Raw genomic sequence first — 7605 nt, 5'->3', positions numbered from 1 at the left:
TGGAAGTACAAGGAAAAGAGCGTTGAAGTTGCATTACAGTGGAACAAAAACAATCTCTTGGCTACAGTAGCTAGGAATTTAGCCATGGTGGAAAGACGCAGATGTGAAAGATCAAGTTTCAGATGTGTGCTGATACACCAGTAGCCAACAAGCCTCTGCAACAGCTCACTGGGGAGTTATGCACCACACTTTCCATAGGCTACGAAGCTACACAGTGTCACATTTTGCTGTGATAACCAGTATCAGTCAAAAGTTTGGACACACCTACTCATTCAAGGGTTTTTCTTTATTTTAACTATTTTCTACATTATAGAATAATATTGAAGACATCAACACCATGAAATAACACATATGGAATCATGTAGTAACCAAAAAGTGTTAAAAGTGTTAAACAAATCAAATGATATTTTAGATTCTTCAAAGTAGCCACCCTTGGCCTTCATGACATCTTTGCACACTCTTGGCATTCTCTCAACCATCTTCACCTTGAATGCTTTTCCAACAGTCTTGAAGGAGTTCCCACATATGCTGAGCATTTGTTGGCTGCTTTTCCTTCACTCTGCGGTCCAACTCATCTCAAACCATCTCAATTGGGTTGAGGTCAGGTGATTGTGGAGGCCAGGTCATCTCATGCAGCACTCCATCACTCTCCTTCTTGTTCAAATAGCCCTTACACAGCCTGGAGGTTGGTTGGGTCATTGTCCTGTTGAAAAACAATTGATAGTCCCACTAAGCGCAAACCAGATGGGATGGCATATCGCTGCAGAATGCTGTGGTAGGCATGCTGGTTAAGTGTGCCTTGCTTGAATTCTAAATAAATCACAGACAGTGTCACCAGCAAAGCAAACCCACAGCATCACACCCCCTCCTCCATGCTTCACGGTGGGAACCACACATGTGGAGATCATCAGTTCACCTACTCTGCGTCTCATAAAGACACCGCGGTTGGAACCAAAAATCTCAAATTTTGACTCATCATACCGAAGGACAGATTTCCCTGGTCTAATGTCCATTGCTCGTGTTTCTTGGCCCAAGCAAGTCTGTTATTATTATTGGTGTCCTTTAGTGGTGGTTTCTTTGCAGCAATTCAACCATGAAGGCCTGATTCACGCAGACTCCTCTGAACAGCTGATGTTGAGATGTGTCTCTTACTTTAACTATGTGAAGCATTTTTTGGGGCTGCAATTTCTGAGGCTGATAACTCTACTGAACTTATCCTCTGAAGCAGAGGTAACTCTGGTTCTTCATTTCTTGTGGCAGTCCTCGTGAGAGCCAGTTTCATCATAGCTCTTAATGGTTTATGAGACTGCATTTGAAGAAATGTTCAAAGTTCTTGAAATGTCTAACCTTCATCTCTGAAAGTAATGATGGACTGTCATTTCTCTTTGCTTATTTGAGCTGTTCTTGCCATAATATGGACTTGGTGTTTTACCAAATAGGGCAATCTTCTGTATACCACCCCTACCTTGTCACAACACAACTGATTGGCTCAAATGCATTAAGAAGGAAAGAAATTCCACAAATTAACTTTTAACAAGACACACCTGTTAATTGAAATGCATTCCAGGTGACTACCTCATGAAGCTGGTTGAGAGAAAGCTAAGAGCGTGCAAAGCTGTCATCAGGATCTCAAATATAAAATATATTTTGATTTGTTTAACACGTTTTTGGTTACTACATGATTCCATATGTGTTATTTCATAGTTTTGATTTCTTCACTATTATTCTACAATGTAGAAAATAGTAAACAATAAAGAAAAACCCTGGAATGAGTAGATGTGTCCAAACTTTTGACTGGTAATGTACATATGACATTTACACATTTAAGATTAATGTTTGACCATTAAAAAAAGAAACATAACATGACAGCTGAACATGAAAACCTGAAATAGCTGACGGACATCGCTTTGGCACTATGACCATGTATAGGTCCCTGCCACTAGAATGCAGACACTACAAGTGGATTGGCCCCCTTTGTAATCAGAGACTCAGTTGTAGTGTGGAATTCACAAACTTTCATCTCTGTAGTCAAAACCTTTCATCGCAAATGGCTCAAAGGGTTGATCTGCCATCAGTTACCTTGCGTAAAAGTAAACACTCCAAAAAAAATGCATACACTTTGGAGAAACCGAAAACCTGTTTGGGATTATGTGAACTATGAGATACATTTTAATTGTGAGAAAGTTACACTAACTATAACTTAAGTACCACGAAGTAGCCTTCACAAGACCACGACAGCTTGGCAGATAAATATCATGCAAGCTATAAGTTTACTTCAAGGTTTCACCAAAGATTTGATTCATTCTATATATTAAAAACAAGGTATTATCAAAAATGTCTTTGAGGAGATCTGAGAGAAGACACCCATTATGAATTTGACTACAAAAGGTACTATAGGTTAAGAAAGGAGTAATGAAGCATACTCTCTCTATTAATACAGATTTAATCTTGTTATAATTAACAGCCGTTGATCTCAAATCTGCTGTAGATACACACCTGTAGAATGAATGAGTGTACCTATCAGGTCAGGATGTACGCATGCCCCAAATGAGCTGTTGTGTCCTTCTTCAATCTGTTTGTAAAGGCAAGTCGTGAAAATGTGTGTGTGGTTTGTCATCTATTTTTTATGCTTCAACGGTGAAGCTCTTAACACACTGACACTCAACAATGACATTGTGCACGTGTTTTCAAGCTTCATATGACGTGAAATACTTACCGTATGTTGAGATTTGTTAGTCACCCACAGATGATTTGAATCAAGGAGAAAAACAGTCATGTGCATACGCGTTCTACTGCCTTAAGATTCATTTCTTCCCTATACTGAAAGTGCAATCATTTCTTCATTAGTCCTTTATTTGTTTCCAAGTGTTTGTCTTCAGGGCTAACATCTAGTTTATTTGGATACTCTTAATTACACATGGGAGAATGGGTTCCCCTCTTAGAAAATGAATCTCTATTACCAACTCCTAAAGGGCGAAAATAACTTAGGGGTGGACAGTGTGCGATTGTATTTCCAAGATTGATGAAGTTAGTAAAAGACTGACCAGATCAATTTGACCCTATTTCGTCATCTTGTAATGAAGTCATTATATTGGATCTTTTTGTTGAACCACAGAAAGGAAAAATGATGAGGAGAAATGTTCTTCACCTGTTTGTTAGTTTGGGGATTTATTAAAGGAAGCCTGAGGTGATAGACTGAACCACAATAAATTACATCTATGGCAGTGTCTCTCCGGATAACAACATTTGGTAGCACGGTTTCCTTCAGGATCTTTTCATTTTTCTCTGTGTTATTAAACACAAAGATGAAACTCAGAGGTCTACCATCAGGGCCGGTTCTAGCCTTTTGGGGGCCCTAAGCGAGATTTGGTTGGAGGGCCCCCCACCTCACGGCAAAACATTTTTGTGGCCCCCCTCTTGATAGCAGAGAGAAACATTTACATTTTAAAGTTAATTCTCTGCAATTATACACATTTCGCCACATGGCGGAGAAAATATTGCAGTTTTAAAGCAAGTTTTCTGCAATTCTACCCATTCTGTCATGGAGTCAACATACATTTTAACCATTTTAAAGCAAATTTCTTGCAATTCTACACATTTTGTAATGGCTTATGCCATGATATTGGAGTGAGAATGACTATCAGAATGAATGGGGGCCCCCTGGAGGTCAGGGCCCCTCATGTGCCTTGTGTGATTAGATAGCTGGATAGGCTAAATACCAATCTAAAAATTGTTAGCTGGCATGGCTAATTGAGTGACTGTCAGTGACTGACATAAGAGAAAAACTGCTGATGCACAAGCAAATGTTGAAATTCCACCTGGAGTATTCTACTATTCTTACTCTCAATAGTAAGTTGTAGTGCTGAGCGATTAACCAAAATGTTGTATATATTTTGTTGTTGTATTTTTGACCCCCTTTTTCTCCCAATTACAATCTTGTCTCATGCAACTTCGCAATGGCCTCGGGAGAGGTGAAGGTCAAGTCATGCGTCCTCTGAAACATGACCGCCAAACCACACTCCTTAACACCCACCCGCTTAACCCGGAAGCCAGCTGCACCAATGTGTCGGAGGAAACACCATTCAACTGATGACTGAAGTCAGTCTGCAGGTGCCTGGCCAGCCACAAGGAGTCACTAGAGCATGATGAGCCAAGTAAAGCCCCCTCAGCCAAACCCTCCCCTAACCCGGACAATGCAGGGCCAGTTGTGCGCCGCCCTATGGGACTCTCGGTCACGGCTAGTTGTGACACAGCCTGGGATCGAACCCGGGCCTGTAGTGACGCCTCAAGCACTGTGATGCAGTGCCTTAGACCGCTGCGCCACTCAGGAGGCATGTTCTTTGTTTTTTAAACAAATAATTGATCGTCTTGGTTCAATTATTTGAATTATTTATTTCATTTTTTTGGTGCAGTTTCTGTAGAGATAAATCAGATCAAGTCCAAACAGTGCGATGTAGTAGGGACTTTCCAACAAGCCAATATTTGACAGAGTTTCACGCAGAAACCATCTTTTAATGAAATAATAAAGTCAGCAAATAAAACAAATTTTTGTTAAAGTAAAGTAATGTGAATAAATTACAGTTAATAAGTGAAAAGCAGTAATGGCAGTCACTACCTTCATAGGACTTTTATTCATTGTTTTATTCTGTGTTGTTACAGCATTCAACCTACATAATGCATAGTGCATTTAAAAAAATGTTATAAGCAAAATCAAAAGTGTGATATTTTTTTTTATAATCAAACCGAAAAGACCTCAAAAAGCCCTAATCGCTCAACACTAGTAGGTTGAGACCCTGACTGAGTTCCTTCCTGGTCGGGGTCCCCGTAGCGGCTGGGGACCCTAAGCAACAGCTTACATCGCTTATTCCTGGAACAGGCCCTGTCTACCAAACAAGACATTCCTTCCAACCCCAGTTGATAAGTTGTTAAAACCTCTTAAGGATCTGCCCCTTTTTTCAATTTTCGCCTAAAATGACATTCCCAAATGTGATTGCCTGTAGCTCAGGACCTGAAGCAAGGATATGCATATTCTTGATACCATTTGAAAGGAAACACTTTAAAGTTTGTGGAAATGTCAAAGGAATGTAGAAGAATATAGCACATTAGATCTGATAAAAGATAATAAAAATAAAAAAACATTTTTTTTGTACCATCATCTTTGAAATGCAAGAGAAAGGCCATAATGTATTATTCCAGCACAGGTGCAATTTCGATTTTGGCCACTAGGTGACAGCAGTGTATGTGCAAAGTTTTAGACTGATCCAATGAACCATTGTATTTCTGTTAAAAATGTTGTATCAAGACTGCCCAAATGTGCCTAATTGGTTTATTAATAACTTTAAGTTCATAACTGTGTACTCTCCTCAAACAATAGCATGGTATTCTTTCACTGTAATAGCTACTGTAAATTGGACAGTGCAGTTGATTAACAAGAATTTAAGCTTTCTGACAATATCAGACATGTCTATGTCTTGGGAAATGTTCTTGTTACTTACAACCTCATGCTAATCGCATTAGCCTACGTTAGCTCAACCGTCCCACATGGGACCCACCGATCCTGTAGAGGCAAATGTATTTATAAAGCCCTTTTTACATCAGCAGTTGTCACAAAGTGCTTATACAGAAACCAAGCCTAAAACCCCAAACAGCAAGCAGTGCAGATGTAGAAGCTTTTCTCTTGTCGGTCACTCAAGACTCTGTAGAGAGGCCAGACCGGATGACACAAGCTATAGCTGGCCATCAACACCTCAAGAGAAGGCTTGTCTCAAGTCACACCCAAGGTCTAGCATCAAATCACAGAACATGGCTCTATACTCTTCCAATGAACTACTACCAGAGGTAGTAGTGCTTTCTTTGTCAAAGAGATTTGTGGTCGATTTCTGAACCAATATTGCATAGCATGTGCCTGTTTCTAGTATGAAAAACACCTCATGTACATTAGCATTCTCTCAATATTTTGACAGTTAAAGGTTACACACAGTTATCCTTTTAAAGCTTGACTCCTTAGTTGCTATATACATTTTAGGAGTTATAAATTAATAATATACACCCATTGATTCTTGAAGTGGATAACTTATGTCTCACGAGCTAAGTTCAACTGTAATACCCCATCAGAACTCACAGCTACGCTTGTTTTACTCCAATGATTGTAAATAATGTAAGCAAACACTTTAGCCTCAAAACATGGTTAAAACTATCATTTTTGGATGGATGGTCAGTCTTTGCATCCATAGCTCTGTCTATGAAATTGAGAGTGGTTACATTTCTGCAGGCCCATCCCTCAGCTTTTTACCAAAACACATTGGTAACGCTTTGTTATTTTTTCAATTATGGACTCTTGCTTTAAAGGGACACCTTCAAAAAATTCGCCCTGAAAAAACGTAAAGGTGGATGTCGCTAAAAGGGTCAACTCATCCATAAATGATTGTCGCCATGGAGCAGGGAGAATACAGAGTACGTTCATTTGGTTTAAACTAAAGCCATTAAAATACAAAAATAATACTGGTGCTTGCAAATGGCAAACTATCGGACTGTCAGAGGCATGATGCATGGTGGTTATTGCATTGGCTTCATTATGATTAATAACATCGGAAGGATCTTCAGCTCTTCTTGTAGAGATGGAAAACGTAATTAGCCGGACTGGTTGGCGCTAAGGGCCTCGGCTTGGCTGAGCTCTCATGTTAAAACAACTAGGCAGCTATAACAGAGATCAACGAGCCAGCATCCACCCTATAAAGTGTCCGGGTAAATCATTCTGTTTCTTGACAGAAAAATCCTACTTATTTCACATTTCCTCTTCCGCCTTGAGCTTTTATTAAAAGCTCTATTGAGCAAATAAATATTGTTGTGCAACAGAGGTCCTTTCGCTTTTTATGAACGACGGCGGCGGAAACGGCCCTGATGTGACAGAGAGGGCATTGAGGTTTGAGGGAGAAAGAGACTGAGAGAAATGGAGGCAGAGTGCGTTTTCATCTGTCTGTTGGTGCACCTGCGTCAGGCACCTGTGAAATTGATATTATTAATGATAAATGTTGTCAGGGCAATATCCCCACGGCAGCAATGGTCACACTCACACTGACTCACAGGACCCTGCTGCTTTTGGCCTTTTATTTTCCCCTCCTTTTCCAGCCAAACATACTGTTATCATCGATCCAGCCTCAGAATGTTCTTTATGAAAAATGACTGCACCCTGTTGTATGATCCAGCTGAACTTTAAAAGGCGAGGGAGGGTAGGCATGCCAACACTGTTTGATTTGGCTACACCATGTTATTTAGCACAGTACCTCAATGTTTTGGCTTAATTTGGTCTACCTGGCATTCCACCTTTTAGTGACACATTTTAGGAAAAATGTTGTGCTTGGAAGTCTACATGTTATTGTTATAATGATTTTGTAATACTAATGAGTATTTGAGATCCCTGGGTGCCAAAATACAAAACACCACATGAACAACATGATTACTTATCATTAGAAGTAACTGTTTTGGTTACCTCCAGCTATTAACTGATGGGGAAGACTTTGAGCAGTCGTCAATCACTCTCCATGCTCATCCTCATAGACAGGGTAAGGAAAACATAAGCAATCAATCGTTTGACTCGGCTTAAGT

Source organism: Salvelinus fontinalis, chromosome 6 (assembly GCF_029448725.1).
Source record: "Salvelinus fontinalis isolate EN_2023a chromosome 6, ASM2944872v1, whole genome shotgun sequence".
In the NCBI taxonomy this organism is placed as follows: domain Eukaryota; kingdom Metazoa; phylum Chordata; class Actinopteri; order Salmoniformes; family Salmonidae; genus Salvelinus; species Salvelinus fontinalis.
Note: the sequence above shows the minus strand (reverse complement) of the source record.